This window comes from Molothrus ater, chromosome 3, assembly GCF_012460135.2.
Source record: "Molothrus ater isolate BHLD 08-10-18 breed brown headed cowbird chromosome 3, BPBGC_Mater_1.1, whole genome shotgun sequence".
Classification (NCBI taxonomy): domain Eukaryota; kingdom Metazoa; phylum Chordata; class Aves; order Passeriformes; family Icteridae; genus Molothrus; species Molothrus ater.
In genome coordinates, this window is record NC_050480.2 from 37,196,624 (window position 1) to 37,214,795 (window position 18,172).

At 36.3% G+C, this 18,172-nt stretch overlaps 1 protein-coding gene across 1 annotated transcript in view; it reads right to left on the minus strand.

The window, feature by feature from the left end:
* The window catches only part of PRKN (parkin RBR E3 ubiquitin protein ligase), a 673,569-nt gene that overhangs the window by 383,297 nt on the left and 272,100 nt on the right, over nt 1-18,172 (minus strand). The gene's annotated exons all lie outside the window — the stretch shown is intronic.

Genomic DNA, 18,172 nt, shown 5'->3' on the forward strand with positions numbered 1-18,172 from the left:
AATTATGAACATTTCCTGCATGATAGTTATTTCAAATAAAGCATGAGAGGATTACAGCTGTAACTAAAAATAGAGATAAGTTTAGTAAAAAATACTCATGTTGTTTTATTGATCATTGCTTTTTCTTTCTTAATGCAGGTTTCTTTCTTAACACAGGTTTCTTTGTTAAAAATAAAAAAAAAGAAAAGAAAACACATGAATAAGATGCTTTTAATAAGTTCTGGTCTTTTCTTTCATAGTATTTATGGTAAAATGATTTACAAGAGTCATCCTGCTGGATCTCAAAGAAATAATGAAGGCTTATAAAAGAGACCCAAGATAAAGGGCTGCAGGTTCATCTCTTCATTGACAATATTTTATAGCATGCATTGTGTTGCCAGCACAAACACTTTCTTATATAGGCAAAATAACATTATTCAAAGTGTGCCTTTGGTTGGTCCTTCCCAGCAAAAAGGGGCAAAAAAGAGAATAAAGCAAGAACAAATACAACTGCAGCTGAAAAACTGAACAACATAGTCCTGCTGCTGCTCTAAACTTTAATCATGAATGAGAGAAACAGAGCCATAAGAACGAGTGGATGTAAAGCCTCCTAAACCAAACAACCAAACTTCACTCAAATAATCTGTCAGACTAATGATTTCTAATATATAAATGCTTTCTATCTAGATGGTATTAAACACTTTTTCAAGGCTGAAAGAAGAGAAGAGAACCTGAGAAAACACCTGTAATTCTCTAAACGTGCAATGTACTTGCTGTGTCCATTGAAATGATAACATTAAAAAAATAAACTAAAATCCACAGTTACAATCAGTGTTAACACCAGTAGATCTCACTGAGGTCAGTGTAACCAGGAACAGACTAAAGCCCTCTGTCTTCAGCTGCTGTTGCTGCTGTGGTGACTTTTCAGGGATTCTTCCACAGGGGAGCAGGCAGAGGACAGGGAGCTAAAGGACAAGAGAAATCAAAACTTATAAGACCCATCCCTGTTTTCTCTTCAGCTGGGATGTGCTCACGGTTATTTGAGCCACACCTGTCAACACACAAAAAATGGCACATTTTCAGGACTTTTGGCTGGGATCAGAAAGTACAAAGGCTGTTTTGTTTCTCTACCCAAAATACTCCTCCTGTTCCCATGCTTTCCCCTTCTAAGTCAGAGTTACAAGCTGTAAAAACTGACAGAACTTGTGTGGATTAAATTTACTGTGTGCCTCAGCTTTTCCTGAAGTGGTAGCTGCCTGCAGCAGATGGATTTTGTCCTACAGGACTCTCTGGGCAGAGAAGAGCAGCCCAGCACTAGTGGATGCTCCATGCAGGGTGGGAGGGGGATGCTGGGGCCTGATCAGAGCCCTTGGGGTGCTGACTTGGCACAATTTTGAAAGAGAAGTGATTAGCATAAGGATAGATATCAGTTACCTACAAGTCAGAGAGCTCCAGAGGAGCTGCAGAGGAGTGTCAGCCATTCAGAGGTGAAGCACTTTCAGGATCAGGCAGGAAACCCTCATGTCTTTCAGCTCTCCAGAAATGGGTGGTAGCATTAACATTCAGTGAAAATATTTTAAATTCAGTATGAAACCATGCAGCTGATTCTGAAACTCACGATAAATCAGGATTGCACTGAACTTTCTATTTCTTAAGGCAAATCTCTCAGAACAGAGTAGGTGAAGAAATGCTTTCTGTGTGAAGGTATTTTTTTACCAGTCACAACTATAATCACATGTCAAATATGGAATCATTTAATCTAAAAGCTTTGAGCTACAGAAACATTTAAGCAACTCCATACATTTTAGGCAGAAAAGATCATGCCAGTCCTGCAATTTGGATACTTCACAAGCTACATCTGCATGGGAAATATATGGACTAAATGAAGTAGTACACAAAAATAAAAAATCTAAGCTAAGCCAACATACAAGTCAAGGTCTGCAGTTAACATATTGCTAATAATGTCAACTAGACACCTTGTAATTAAACTAATACGAGTTGAAGTTAAACAAAGGCAATAAACCAAAGACGTAAAATAAAAATCCAAGACTCATGAATATTCCACAGTAATAATTCAATACAGATGTAATAATTGCATGTCAGATCGTTATATTTTAAATATATTTTTTGACTAGGATGAAAAAAACTAAAAATCTTTTGGCAGAGAGACAAAGCTAGAGCATTTCCACTGTAGGCAATACTCAGGGAAGCCCTCAGCCCATCAATTCACATCTGCAAGGCACCATTAGACAACATGTCCAGAGACAACCATCCATTCAACTACCTGAGCATGGTAAATCCACATGGAATGGATACTGCCTTTAGCTATATGTTCCTGCCATTCCCTTTGCTTGTCTGAGCTGTCATCTACTGCTTCCTTATTTCTGCTCTTTTTGCTTTGTCCAAAGGGTCTCTCTCCCATTCCTGTGGTAAGACACACACCCACCCCAAGGACACTATATACATCTTAAAAATACCCCAACTAATCAATCACAAAACCAAAAAAAGCCCAAAACGCCAAACAAAAAAACCAGCCCCCCACCCCAGAATCCCTTCTACATTTTTATTCAGAATAAATTTCTCAACTAATCACTAAAGCTAGGCCACTAGGAAGAAACTCACTTCATAAGGTGTTCAAACATTTTTTTCACTTACTGCGGCTATATAAAACTGTAAAATCAAGATTACACACTAGAGGAACTGAGGAAAATAGATTGCTATATCATCCATTTTTGATTTTACACATAATCAGAAACCCTGAAAGACAAAACCACATCCATTTCAGCAAGAATATTTCAATCTTTCAAAAGGAAAAGTTACAGGATATCAAATGCTTTTATTTTTCTAAAAAGTAGAACAAAAATACTGCCTTTGATTTTTTCTGAATTCTACAATAACTGTAAACTTTACATATGCATCAATGTGTTCAGAAAAAAAAATCTTTATTTTAGCTATTAAGAAATACAATCAACCCTGTATCAAGTGCATTGCTCAGATTCATTTGAGAAGTACTTAAGATTACATTGCACACATGGTGGTTTTAGAGTTTGTTTTTTTCCCCTAAAACATGAACCTGCTGCCACACATAAAAGGACAGATGATTCTTTAAGCATTTTACACAAGAACATAACTAACATTAAAGAATTAAGATTGTTCCAGGCAGTTTAGGATCCTGCCTTTCCCATCAAGGTACTGCACATAGTGGAAGGAGTTGATCCAAACCCCTCACTGAATCATGGCATTCTTTAGGTTGCAAAGGCCCTTTTAAGCCCATCTGCTCCAACCTCCCTGCAATAAACAGTGACAACTTCAACTACATCAGGTTGCTCAAAGCCCCATCCAATCTGACCTTGAATGTTTCCAGGGATGGGGCATCCACCACCTCTCTGGCAGCCTGTTCCAGCATCTCACCACCCACATTGTGGGAAACACCTTCCTTTCCAATCTAAATGTACCCTCTCTTCCAGGTAAAACCATTACCCTTGCCCTGTCACAACAGGTCCTACTAGAAAGTCTGTCTACATCCTACTTCTAAGCCCTCTTTAAGATTGAAAGGCCACAACCCTGTCTCCCTGGAACTCTCTCATCTTCAGGCTGAAAAACCTAAACTCTCAGCCTGTCTTTCAAGAAGAGGTGCTCCAGCGCTCACACCATTTTTGTGGCATAACCTTTCTTATTAACACAGAGATATATTCCTACAATCTAGTATTAAATTTCCCAATTTTTTCTTCTCCTAAAGCAATGTTTTAAAAACATCTCAGTCATTTTTCCATTTTTATCTCTCTCACTGTGCATGAATCTTGAATTAGCTTGAATTATTCCTGACTTATTTTCTACATATTGGCACAACCAGAAAATAAATTAAGCCCATTTTTATGGTTTTCACAAAAATCAGTGAAAAGGTGAACGAACTCAGGCTAAAGGACATTTGAAATTAACTCTCCCATTTTCTAACAGAAGCTCTTGAGGGGACTGCATAACAGTAAAGGGTGTCTCAACAACTGTATTTTGTAAGATCTTCGTCTAGTTTGTCCATACAAGGTGATCTCTGCAGATGTCTTGCCCAATAAGCCTTTGAAGGATATTAAGCTGGAGAAATGCCTCATTTCTTTGTACCTGCTCTGAATAATTTATATAATTCTAGAAGCTGATTTTCTTAACCAAGACGAATTTGAGGCATAAGCATTGACTTCTCCTGTGCTCCAGTGCTCTGAAGAGACACCCACAAGGCTTAAAGGGCAACACAGCAGGACATCACTGGGATAACTCCACCCCACATCCAACCTGTTCTAGGCTCAGCTGGGCTTTTCTAGGTTTAGCTTTTGATTTCCTTCCACACACAAGAGTCAGACACACTGCCACAAAATAATTAACTCTCTGGTACACAGAGAATGTCAGAGCAGATGGTACATTGGAATCCACTTCAGAAGCATTAGAAAGTATAGAAATAAGTTACTTTAAAGGTGACTGCTATCAGGATATTTTGAAATGCATAATTCAGGACAGATCAGCTAGAAGCTACATAAGACATCATTTAATTTCACAGTGAAGTTCAGATTTCCACTGAATTCTGAACAGCCTGAGTAGAAGATTTTAGTTTTGTGGACAGGATATCTGTACTTAATTTACAAAGGTTATGACTTGCATTCAAATTACCGAATCCATTTCAGGCTAAGACCACCTCTTAAAACCAAGTATGCTAATCATTTCAGAAAAGAGTAGGCCCTCAGACATAAAATCAGGGTACTTCTACACTGGAATGACAGTCATTTCAGACTTATTTGAATTTCCACAGACTTTAATACATTTTATTCTGAAGACAGAGCTCCTTTTTATTGCAATCTCATTGAGTATCTCTTTTGTCACATGGAAAGAAAACAGATACATTATTTAAATTTTTAGCATTTTATAATAACATTTTAACCATCACTGTGACTGTTTTGCTCACTTATGGCTCAGTGTAAACCTTAACAACAGATAAAATTGATTAACTGGAATTAAAATTATGGTTAATTCACAGTTCAGTGCCTATGGTAGTGGTCTAATCAGTACTTTTTATTTATTTGTCATCATCAGGCTTAGCTATAACAAATTCAGTTATGATAATGAAAAGGATCTAGAACTGGCACTTTAATCAGAACATAGATGTGGAGTACAATATATGTCAGTAAACCAGGCAGAACTTCCTCAAATACACACACACCAGCATAACTGTTCTTGATAGCTCTGTTCCACTATCCACAGGAATTTATTACTCCGATATTACTCACATATTACTCTGAGACTCAGTCTCTATATGAGGCACAAGCTGTTCATCTTTATTTCAAGTTTTGGTCTGGTCTGAACAGACACTACATCTCCAGAGCAACTAATAGCCCAGAATTGCAACTCTGTAAACAAGAGAATTATAACCTAAGGCAGTGCCTTTTCTTCACAAAGATAAAGCATATGTAAACCCATCACCTTTATAGAGTGCAGTCTGTACACAAGAAATCTTAGGGAATTATCTCCTTGTTGCAAGAACTGATACCAGATACTACAGAGTGAACAACTCTGATGAAAACCAAAAGGGTCAAATGCATTGAATCTGTTTTGGATAAGAGGGAAATAAAGTAATTCATCATCAACTTTTTTACCTTCATCCCTTAAGTTAGGAGGTCTTTTACTTGTCTATACCTACAATCTATAAAAAAAGCTACCAAAAAGGATGCCACTCAAAGTTTGAGTCTTTTGGGGGGGAGGGAGGAATAAGGGGAGCAGCAAATTGAAAAAGGATCTAATGGCTCTTTTCATAGTTCACAGAGGAGGAATGCCAGTAAAAGTAAAAAAAAACCCAGGAAAATAGTAAATGATAAATACAAAAACACTAATATACATTAATAAGAGTGCTATTTTACACATCAGTGTTATGCCACCCCTCCTTTTAATTCATACCAATATTCTTCCATCAATTCCATTTGAACAATTTCCAAATTATCAATAGATGAGCACAAGTTTTCCCTCATAAAATTTCTACAATTCTTCAGTGATGAATTAAAAAAAATGTTTTGACGTTAATGTGTATTTAGACAATACACTTAGATCTGAAAAAAAACCCAAAACAAACAAATCCAAAACAATTCACACCGTAAAATTTTAAGCAAAATAAGAACACACACTCATGTTCTCCAGTTTCTGAGCTCTTTCCTGCTAAATTCTTTCAAGCTTCCTTAGGCAAAACCATTTTTTTTAAATAAGCTTTATTCTCTAGAGCATTGGTGCTCCCACCACATGGACTATAGCTGGACACTTATGCATGCAATCTATTCACAGGCATTTAATTACACTGTGCAAATATCCATGCACTGCACTGGACAAATTCCCATCGGGTATAACTCCTTTGAGGTAAAGGGTTGCAAAAGCTGAGAAGAAAATTCTATTACAAACAGGAAAGAGAAGACTGCAATTTTGTAGTAATGAAATAATTGTATTGGAGAAAGTGTTTGTAGTCCAATATCTGCCAGGAATAGTTGGGATTTGAATAAAGAGGTTTCTATTCAGAGTTCTCACTCACCTACTGAGTGGCTGTAGGAATGAGACTTTCCCTCTTGGCCCATAATTTTCTAAATCCATAATATACTAATTTTCCTCATATTGCCTCAGAGTTATTGTGAAATCTTTACCTTTAAATTTAGCATAACTTATAATTTAGCATTAAGTAAAAAAAAAATATTAATAAGAGCATTGATTTAGAAATAAAAGTTATTGCAGCAATGAAACTTAGAAGTAGTCCTACTGGCTCTTGTTATAAAATTATATTTTCCAATGAAATTGGGAGAAGGATTTGTTCTCTAGTCAGATCTTAAAAAAAAATCCTCAATCAGTATTGTCTGGTACTTTAATTTTTAATTTTTGTTCTCTTCAGCAGACTTAGAGATTGTATTTCCTATTACACTAGGGAAAACCGCTTCCTTTTAAGCTCAGAAAAAACAACAATCTCCTCTTTTACAATCATGGTTTGCAGTTAACTTCTCATCTTCAATGTAAGAATAGAATTTATCAACTCATGCATTGTCACTTTTGTCTAATTATGCTGCATGATCACAGAAAATACACTGCATTACAAAAAATATGCACATGTTGGTAAGTGTCCATGCATCCACCATTTTAAAGCATTTCCTTGGAAAGCCTTCTCAAGGTGGGAGGGGAAACAACAGCAGCAACAACAAAAAAGAAAAAATATAACAAAATCCCCAGCCCTTAATAGCTCATTTATAGATGTTTTATGTTTTCCATTATAGCAATCTCTATTATCTCATATTGATATGCATATGTCAGCTATATTCAGCCTTGTCTCATTTGTCATAAAAGCAATGACCTTTCAAACACTTTCCTAGCCTTCCTTTAAAAAAAATACCCACAAACATGCATGTGAGTGTCAGTGAAGTGGAAAATTAGCCTTTTGAAACAAGTAAACCATCCTTCCCACCGTATTAAGGAAACTGTAGGTCTGAACAGCAACAACAACAAGGATGCTGAGCTACATCAGGCTGATTTCACTAAAAAAAGTCCTTGACATTGTGAGCGTTTGCCTTGCATACAGGTCCCAGAGCCAAACCACCATCTGGAAGAGATTTGAACTACCATCCAGAGGCATTTCAGGATCTGAACCAAAAGGTTTACAGCACTACAATCCAGTTAATTCTATTGCTTCTAATTCCAGCTGGACTTAAAGTCTTATCTCTGCACTCCAGGCCTTCAGATACAGCCTATCACAGTAACACCAATTCCCAGAGAATTCAACTCCATGACCCAAGTGAGATTAAATCCCTGCAGATAGCCCAAGTAAATGGCTCATAACTCGTTTCTGTCACTTTCACTAATGCCTTTGTACCGTGAAAGAAACCAGCAAAGGTGTAAATATCTACAAATTATTAACTGCACTTTTTCTCTTGACTCCTATCAGCGATTCCAGTCCTCTGGTTCCTGCTGAGAACATCACAGATGTTTACTGGCTGAACTTTCTCTTTAAATACTGCACTAATAAGCTACTGAATATTTGTACTCTATACCTGAGTGTTGCTATTTTTGTTTAAACACACACACACACAGACATGGAAATATAAATAAATAGAGAAACATCGAAGGAAGAGATACATCTTTGATGTAAGTTGGATTTAAACTCCCTCAAGTCAGGTAATCCTGCAGCACATCTTGTGTTAAGTAGTTTTACCCAAAAGAAAGCAGATGTAAGCTGAAAGGGAGCATTTCAAGATGTGACGTATTTAGTTTCTATTTATGAGGATACATTTATTTTAATGAACTGAAGACATAATTCCCAAATATTCCTCTAGGATAAATAAAATAAAAAGGTAATTATCTTCTTAAAATACTGTAGATTAATAAAGAGACATTCCTGTGCAAAGCAAAGCCTTAATAAAAACCTGCAGCACAAACCTGGGTGGTGCTCAGAGATAGCTGTTGTTGAATAAAGGTACCAATTTTGTTTATTTTTTATTTCATGTTTTCCTTTTGTTTTTTGGTGTTTTTTTTTTTTTTCCACCAGAGAAGGACTTTGGAGGTGCACAAGAAGAAGGAAATAAGGAAGGGATAATAAACAGAACTGCTTCCCCAAGCAACTTCCAGAATTAGAAAGAAATATGTTCTGTTAGGACATTTCTGAAGATTACAGTAGAAAAAAAACCAAAAAAAACCAGAAGCATTCAAGTGTCTGGATTTTGCAATTCCAGACTTATGAAGTTCTATCTGTCCAGAATAACACTGCAGAGTAATAGGTAAGACAGAGGAAAAAAAACCAAAAAACCACCTACCAGAAGCATTGCTGTTTTCTTTCCAGGATAAGAAAGGGACCCTAAAAAGCCTTTGGACATAGTGAACATCCACCATCAAATTTCATCATTGCACAAGACTACGAAAGCCCTCCCTCAGTACTCCTTCCAGCAGTTTCCCTTCAATACTGAGGCAGAGCACAGGCCCAGGAGCACGCTGCAGCAGGTGAGCAGCATTATCACTAACAGTTGTAGGGCAGATGCAGCTGAGTCCCAAAGCAGAGGGTGGCTGCCAGCTGGGGGCACTGGGCAGGGCTGTTGGGGAGCCCTTGCTGAGTGCTCAAGGTACAGGACCAAGGTTGGCCCTGAGTGCTGAGACAGCACCTGGGTCTGCTTGCAGACTAGGCAGAAAAGGTCATCTGCAGGCTAATGCAGGGAACAGCTGAGGCAATCAAGAGCTGGGGACAGAAGCCCTGGACTCTCTAAATGCCAATGGCTACACTTAGGCCACATCCTTGCTGGTGGAGAACAGGGAACATGGGTAATGCACACATTGGTTAATCACATCTGTATTTTTAATTGGATACTGGGGATGCCAGCATTATTGCTGGGAAGATGCACACAAAAACTCTTTTCTGGTTGTAAGTCCAGACAACACTATACCCTCAGCTGTTCTCAGGGTGCTCTCTCACCTAAATTGGCAAAAGTAGTTACATGAAAATTACTCAGAATTAAAAAAAACCACAAAGGAAGCACTTTCTGTTTAACAGTTAAAGCAGCCAAGGAAGACAAAATTGGTAATGGCTCATTTGAGTACCTTTAAGTAGAAAAGGACATTGTGCCTATGCAAACCCAAGGAAGTTAGATCTTCAGGTTTACTCAGCAAAAGGGAAATTACTTGGCATCAGCAAGGCAGGCAGGTGATTTGGTTAAAACCAAATAAAACCAACTCATATTTGGTTTTAATATGAAAATGAGGAGAAATCCTAGCCAGCACCAATTGTAAGACTGTGACCATATGCTAAAAGACAGAAAGCCTTGATAATCTTCTTTGTGGCACATAATAAATTACCATAATAAAGGTACAAAACTGGCCCCCATTTTAAATAATCTCTATATGATAACTCACAGTACACAGATCCTAAGAAAACCCTGAACATCCATCAGCATTCTACATATTTTGTTTCACCTGAAGCAAGCTTTGTAATTCTGAGCAAGGTAAATGACATGAAGGATTCACCCAGCTGAGACTGTCTTTATTTGACTGCAATAATACTTATTCAAACTAGCTACTTTTTTATTGGTATTTATCCACAATACTGAAGCTACTAAGCATGTTAAGCATATTTCTACTTCCCATTTACCCTTTTTAAGTGACACCAATGAATGAGGCAATTTTTTTTCTACATTAACACTGATTGTCTGTATTGACACAAGAGGTTCAGGCTCAAAAATTTTAGACATTGCACCACTTAGTTTTGGAGGGGTTATGCAACTATGATGGCAAAGACCCACTATGGAAATTGTGATGCACCAGTAAATCACAGCTCCAGTGACATTCTGACTCCTATTCTATCTTTGAAAGCCTGGTCCAGAGACACCTTCAGTGGCATTTATTTAACTAAATATAGACATTTATGCGTGAGCAAGGTTGCCTATGTTCTCTTTATAATGGAGAAAAATACATAGTTTCAGAGTTGGATCACCTTATTCTCAAGTAAATGTCTAGCACAGGTCAGATGATTTGTGTCCTGAAATTGTCTATTCCTTTTTACCACAACATAGAGTGAACTCCAACTTGAGTATCTGTGTGATAAATGTTTAAGTTTAGGTGAGGGAAATCTATTTCTTACTGATAGTCAGATGAAAGAGAACTAGTTTTGCTTTCCTGGTTTTGATATAATAATTATTGAAGAGTTCTTTTTTTCATTAAAACAACTGCTGATATTAATTGTTCGCACCTCCTCAGGAGATATGAAGTCAGGGAAAATCTGATTCATAATTAAAGGGCTTATAGCAGTGATATGTCTTTAGCATATGTTCAAACAGCAAATAAAGAAATAATTGTTTGAATTGTAACAGAGGCTTATTAAATAAAGCATAATAATTGGAATGAAGAGTGACATGACCAACATAGAGGAAAATGTCTGATGTGTCTAGACTTACCCAAATCCCCTTGGCCACAATGCTAAGTACAGAGATTAGGTGAGCAATATGTATCTGAAGACAGAAGTAAGCAGAGGTGGGTAAGAAATCTCCAATCAGAAATGTTTTCAAAACTGAAGAAAAAGTATATTTGTGTGGGTCAGAATTAGATGCTCACATGTCTGCTAATGTTCAATGTGAAAAATAACCAGTAATTAGGATTTTTTCAGCCTCAAGGATGAGTGAAATTGACAGCTAAAAGAGAAGTTTGCTTCCTGTTTTTTTTGCTTAATGAAAATGTTGGAAATATTGATCAGAAATTACAATATGTTAAAATCATTACAACTATATTATTGAGCATCTAGTTAAGGCTGAAAGAACATTTATTTTATAACATTTCAGTTAATGTATTTTAAAGAGAACCCTGAAATTTGATTCCCTGTGGATAGTTTCCATTCTTACTTTGCTACCTAGCTAACATTTTCATATGATGATGCTTTTTTTAAAATTTAAGATGATAAAACTCCTGTCTCCTAATTAATGACAATAGCTTGAACAAAATTAAAAAGGGATATAATGTTTGGGCTTTCTTGCATGTGATTACATGCCAGAATACTATAAGCCAAATTGATGAATAAATCAAATGCCAGGGTAGCATGATCATCAATCAATCTCTAGATTACTAACACACTTAAATTCATTGATAATGTGCATTATAAATGCACATTAATAAGCATTGAAATAAGCAACAAGCAGATCCTAGCACATCTTGGACAACAGTAATGGTCTTGAGCAAAGCTGAGTTTTCCTCTTTTACCTAGATTTATATGGCTCCTCACAGCGGAAGGTAGGGAGCCAGGGAGAATTTTTGTTCTTAATAAGTATTATGTACAAAACAACTATACATCCTGTTTTTCTTGATCCTTAATTACACCTCTGTAGTGACATGAGAATCCCTCTTTATTGGAGCAGGTGTATGCATTTAATTCCTGGAAGAGGTCACACTAGCTCAGCAACCCGCTGTCACAGCAGTCCAGCTGCTCAGCCAAGTCAGAATGTATTGCTGTGGCAAGGCAGAGAAGGATTTAAGCTTTCAGAGGAGAAGAGGAAAGCTGAGTCCAGCCTCATTAGACTTTATCTCAAATAGGAAGCAAAGAAATAAAGGGCCTTCATAAAAGGACACTTTAGGTATCCCAGGGAAAACTTCTCATGAGAAAAATTAAATTTGGAGATTTGTACATTTTATCTTTTGCTTTTAGCAAAGCTGGCAATGATTCTAACAATACCAAAGGCTTAAGATTATACTCTACACAAAAGAAGGACACGAGTTTAATTTTACTCTTTTTTAGTCTGTAATAAAAAGTACCAGGATCTTTGACAACAAAGATAGGAGTGTCACTTTGCAGTTTCAAAACAGCTTGCCATTTTTAACAGCAGAACATACTTTATCCCAAAGTACATTCTTCTAGAAATGAATCTGGACTATTGCTTAAGTATCATACTGAACAGCTCATCTACAATTGATATACTTTTTTATTATTTTTAATATTATTAAAATATTTTCCTTAGAGAAACATTTTGTGGTTTTTTATCTCCGTAATTTTTAGCTCCAGTCTTCAGTCCTTAATCACTAGTACCAGACATTATGATGTAACACGAACAAAATGAAAATCAGTTATGCACAAAGCTCAGAATAAATGTTAAAATGTACTGCCAGTCCACAGACTGGATATGAATTGTGTCTCTGCAGAGCTTTGTATTTCAAAGCCTTGTAAAAAAAGCAATTCTGAGACCTTGCTGAGTGCAGATCACATTTTTAGATACCTAACCTAAAAGAGGACTTAAAGGTCATCAAGCCTGATTACATTCTGTTCAATACAATAAAGTGCAGCCATGTGTGAATTCTTACTGAGCAAATTATGAGTGATTCATGGCAGACTTTTCATTAGAATGTAATGTCTCCTTTGCTGTAAAGTCAACATTATGATCTACAGTTACTTCTTAGAGATATTTCTATTAAAGTAAACAGGAGGAGAGATGTTTTTATTTGTACCATTTTTATCTGCATGCAGTAAATCTGATAGCAAAGTTACATTCAAAACAGCCTATCCCTCTGCCATTTCAAAGCTCTCAATCACAAATTTTACAGGAAGGCTTGTTTTTTACAATACCTAAAAACTTTGCTATTATCCCTAGTATTTGTTTTGTCAAGGTAGGATTATCATAAACAAATAAAAATTCTTATAACTTAATTAAGCACTACTTTCTGTCAGTCTGCATCCATGTTTTTCCCTCTGTGATCATCTATTTACTTCTTAAAGGTTACAGAAAAATATCCTCGCCTGCTCCTTAGAAGATAGCTGCTTCAAAGACTCTTTTGAAAATGAACAGCCTTTAACAATGTTTGATACTAAGCCAGAAAAGGGCATGGACTAAGTAACAGAGAGGGAATGCTTAAGTTAGCACTGTGGGAAATAAATGCCAAAAATTCAGTTTATCACACAAATGAAATTCTCTTTTCCCCAAGTAACTCTCTGCTTCACATATGCATATAGCCAAAACCCTTCAGTGACGATAGCCACAAAAATTCATGTTTGAAACCCTGTTCTCAACATATCAACTATTTCTTGCTTCAGTACTCAGACATTTTACTGTTCAGGGTCAGATGGGGACTGGAGCTTATGATGAGCTGCTGGATCTGGGTTTTGGCATTGAAAGTGTCTGGGTGTTTGGTTTACAGCTCTAAATGAGCAAACTATGCTTCTCTTCAGAAGAAGGAGAGCAGATGCTGCACCCAGTCATCCTCTGTTGGTTGAGCAGCAGGCAAGAACATAGCACTATGTTTCTATATTTGAGTGTGACTTGGATTAGAAAAACAGTGAAAGTTTGAAAAAATAAAAAGAAGGAAAAAAAAGTTAATTCCTTTTTTTTCATTTTCAAAAGACTGCCATTAACAGAAGAGAGAAAATTATTAAAGATCATTACTGTATAACTACCATGAAAACAAGATTTTAAAGAAAATAAGGCAATATAAAGGAATGAAATGGGATAGCTTTATGTTCCCATTTGGTTTTGGGAAAGCTTTATTCTGTAACTTAAATAGATTGTAAATATTTACCTCAAGAGAAACATAAATTCAAATTATTTATTTTTTAAAAAAGCACAATTAAGTAATTTCCACAAAGAATCTCCTACAAGAGAGTTAACTAGAGGCTATAATTATAAATTTCAAAACAAAGTATTTCAAGGGTTTCAAGAGATAATTTTGGCTTTGTTTGCCTGCTGGAGGGAAGCATGACAGTAACAAACTGTGTTGGAAAACATTTATGTCACACATTACCATACTAGATGAGAATGTGAGATGACTAAAGTGAGAATCCCAAGTGGAATATTTCCAGATCCTTCTGCTTCTGCTATAGAGCAATGGACAGGATTGAAAGAACTGTAAAAACTTCCAATTTGTACACCCAACTTTATAGCTAATGTCCTCTCTGGTACTTGGGAAATTTTTAAATCGAAAACCAAATTTTATAAAGCTGATTTTGAGCTATATACTACAAAACAACTAATTATAAGTAGTTATTCAATAATTGTGATCATCTGACTATAGAAAATATACTTTGGGTACTGACCACTAGGAGTTTACATAATATTTACTTATCTTAAAAAAAAGGATCTTATTTTGCAGATGGTAAATCAGTGGGTGAGTGGATAATCTCCAAAAATCTATCCCATTTTGGATTTTTTGTTTACCTAACTAGCAACTTTGTTGTAATCTGCTCCCCTCTCCCATACTGAAATTCCTAAAGACTCTATGCAATATTACTTACCACCAAGAAATTGGAGGAACTTTATCAGCTCATGTTTCCTCTATCTTATAAGTTACTTGAGTGGAAGAAAAATAGTCCATCTGTAAAGAATTATTGCTATTAGAACTATCCTGTGAGTAATGTGGAATAAAGCCAATTCACAATAATGTGTGCCCTGAAAATGGCCCTGATTCAGCAAGGTATTCAACTGAATGCTTTAAATTTACATATAGTGCCATTGGCCTGGGCGGCTGTGTGGTGAAAATTGAATAATATTTAAAATGGGTATACATAAAGGAAAAGCCTGAAACTTCTGTATGTGGTTTTATTTCCCCAGTCTGTTTCTAATCCAACCTCTGACTAACTCTAAGCTCAATAAAAAGTAATGCACAATCCAGAATCTTGGTTTCTGGAAATAAGCAAACAGTATTTCATAAACTTCTGTTTCATGAAATTGAAATGTCAATTATTCAATGAGCCTTTTTGTAATGTATTCCAAAATTAATCTTCTAAAAATCCACCTATCTAGTTTTTCTAATGAAAAACTAATCAGACAAATAAAAAAGCAAACAGATCTAAATTATGAAGTTAATATAGCCTTGAGAATAAGGTTTGTGATCATAATACCATATCTCAGTTTTCTCTCTCCTGCACTGCCAGCCTCCTTGTTACTTAATAAAAGTTTCTGTTTCAGTTTTCCAGGGGCATTTATAATATCTAAAATTGATCTCTAGCTCCATAGTTTTAAAAATAATATACACAAAATCCTTGACAATAACTTGCTCTGTCAGCTACTAACATATTAATGTTAATGTAAGTCATTCTGCATGTAACCAGTGTATCCTTAAAAACCCTATCCCAGCAACTCAAGCCCAGGGTTAACTTTCAAACAGGGAAACACTCCCCATTGAAATACTGAGCTTTGCTGCACCTGGGCTTGAGCCAATGATGCTTCATGAGTCTTATTCAGCTCCCTGAACTTACATAGCTGCTGTACATTTCAAGCTATCACTGAAGTAAGAAACAGGCATAGCAAAATTTGTTATGGATCCTAACACCCCCAGCACTGTGCTTTCAGGAATTTCTCTGAATCTGTGAGATATGCTAGCTCCTCCAAGGTAATGAGAAATTCATGTAGATTAAATGTGAGATGAATTTCTGAGATATTTAACAAAATTAAGAGAATTTGCAGAAAAACAATGGGTTATGATGCGTTATAAAGCAGTGACAACAGTGAACAGTATCTGATCTGCAATGAGCTGGAGTATCTTGTCAGAAGATCAAACTCTGACCCAACAAATTTATTCAAATTTGCACAGTCTACTTTGTGGTTTTTGGTTTTCTCCCTCATTAAACTCTTTTGCTATTGTTTATAACAATTTGTCTCAGAAAGCTTCCATTAATTTTTTAATATTTATGTTTTCTATGTATAACAACTGAGAATCATAGCAGAGGATAGTCAAAAATGGATTCTATTTTTAGGTTTGTTTTATCTGTAATTGCATCACAATAACTTTCTACTTGGCCATGAGAGTAATTAAAATAAAGTTGAAGTATTCTATAACATAGATACTTCCACCTAAAAAGTATTTTAATGGAAAAATTTGTGTAGGTTCTCAGATATTGTAGAAAGAAATGTCATTAATTAAACAAAGAGGTATTTAAATTCAGTAACTCTCTAAAACAAGCATCTTGACAATTAATACTGCTGATATCTTGGGTAAGAAACATAGTTTAATGGAGACAGCTTGAAATTCATGGAAGAAATTTATCACTACAAGCAGTGTTATTTGCTTACTACACAGATGAAATGTGTTTCCAAAAATGGTTCTATGTGTCCATACATTTATATTTTTCCCTTATAAATCACAATGATTACTTCCTATTTACTTCCATCTTCCTGAAATCAAAGCATAGAGTGGTATAGGGATCAAATTACAATTTTATGCAACTGTGTGTCTCCATAAAAAGTTGTCAAGTTCAAAGCTGCCTATAAAATATCTACACGTTATCACACCATGACCACAACATTTCTTTGGTGTCCTAAAAGCAAACTGAAGATGTGCAGTTAAAAAAAATAAAAAAGAAAAAGCCACAACCATATTGTTTCACAGGGGCTGGAAATTAGTTTAACTCCAAGCACATTTGTGGGTTTTATCACAGGCAAAATGAGAGGGTTTTATTGTAATAGAAAGCAACTGCATACATTTTTTATCTAGCTGTGGCTTTTCCCATTACTTCTGAATAGGAGGAAAACCTCAATCCCAACAATTCAAGCCAAATTATGTGTCTAGGTACTGAAGTATCCTTCCAGGCCCTTACGAATTATTAGAAGAAAGCCTGAAATCATTGCAAAATAAAACCCAACACATGGAAGGAAAACTATAATTCCATCCTCATAACCACTTGAAAATGCCCACGCAATTACAGACGTGATCATGTAGGAAGCAACCTTTAGAGATCATCTAAAACAACCACCCTGCTCTAAGTAGGATCAGTGGGAACCTGTTGCCCAGGCCTGTTTCCAGGTGGGTTTTGAATATCTCCAAGGGTGGAGACTCCACAACCTGTTTGGACTACCTGTTTCACAGTATGCCCATGCCTCTTCTGCTATCACTGAACACCACTGGGAAGACAGCGTCTCAGTCTCCTTCATGTCCTCCCATGAGGTGTTTACACAATAACTTGTATGTTAAACACTAAAATTAAAGCCAGATTTATTATGGGGTTTTCAAATTCATCTCTGAGTTCTTAATGCTATTCTTTTTTTACTATTATTTCAGTTCCTCCTCATAGTAATTTTTTACAGTGTTCTCCTTTTTCCACAGTTTGCTCTTTGCTTCTCTGCCTCACTGCCTACCCTTCTCCTCCATTCTTTGCCCAACAGCCTTTGCTCAGTAGTCTGTTAGTTTCCCACACCAACCCTTATTTCTTTTCATTACCTTCTGTCTTGGATGGTCCTGTACCAACTTTCCTTGCCTCTGTTTTCTTCTCAGTTTCTTACTCTCCCTTGCACTCCCAAATTTCATTTACTGCTTTCCTTTTTTCTCCCTAAAACAAGACCATTTACTTTTCACAGTTCCACCAGCTCCCGTTAATCCCTTTTCAGGACAGAAGAGAGAAACTGCATGCCAGAAACCTTTCTGTGTAATGAGCTCTGTCATGATTAGGACTCACTTGCTGGATGATGCAAAGTAAATCTATAAAATAACCACATGCTTGTCTCCTGCAGAAATACAAGGTTTCTCCTCCAAAGAGGGTATGTGAGGGTTTACTGGCAGGTGAGCATGGGGAGCAGGGGCTGCTTGGTGGTGGTAGCAGAGAAGCATGAGTGTGGCAGCTGGCTAATTATGCTGCAAAGAACTTGGCTGGTTTTCAATTTCCTTTCTGCATTTTATCAGAAGATGTGTTGGAGTCTGTGGAATAGGGTGTAGATGATTCTTGGTGATATTTTTTTGCTGTTCCTTCAAG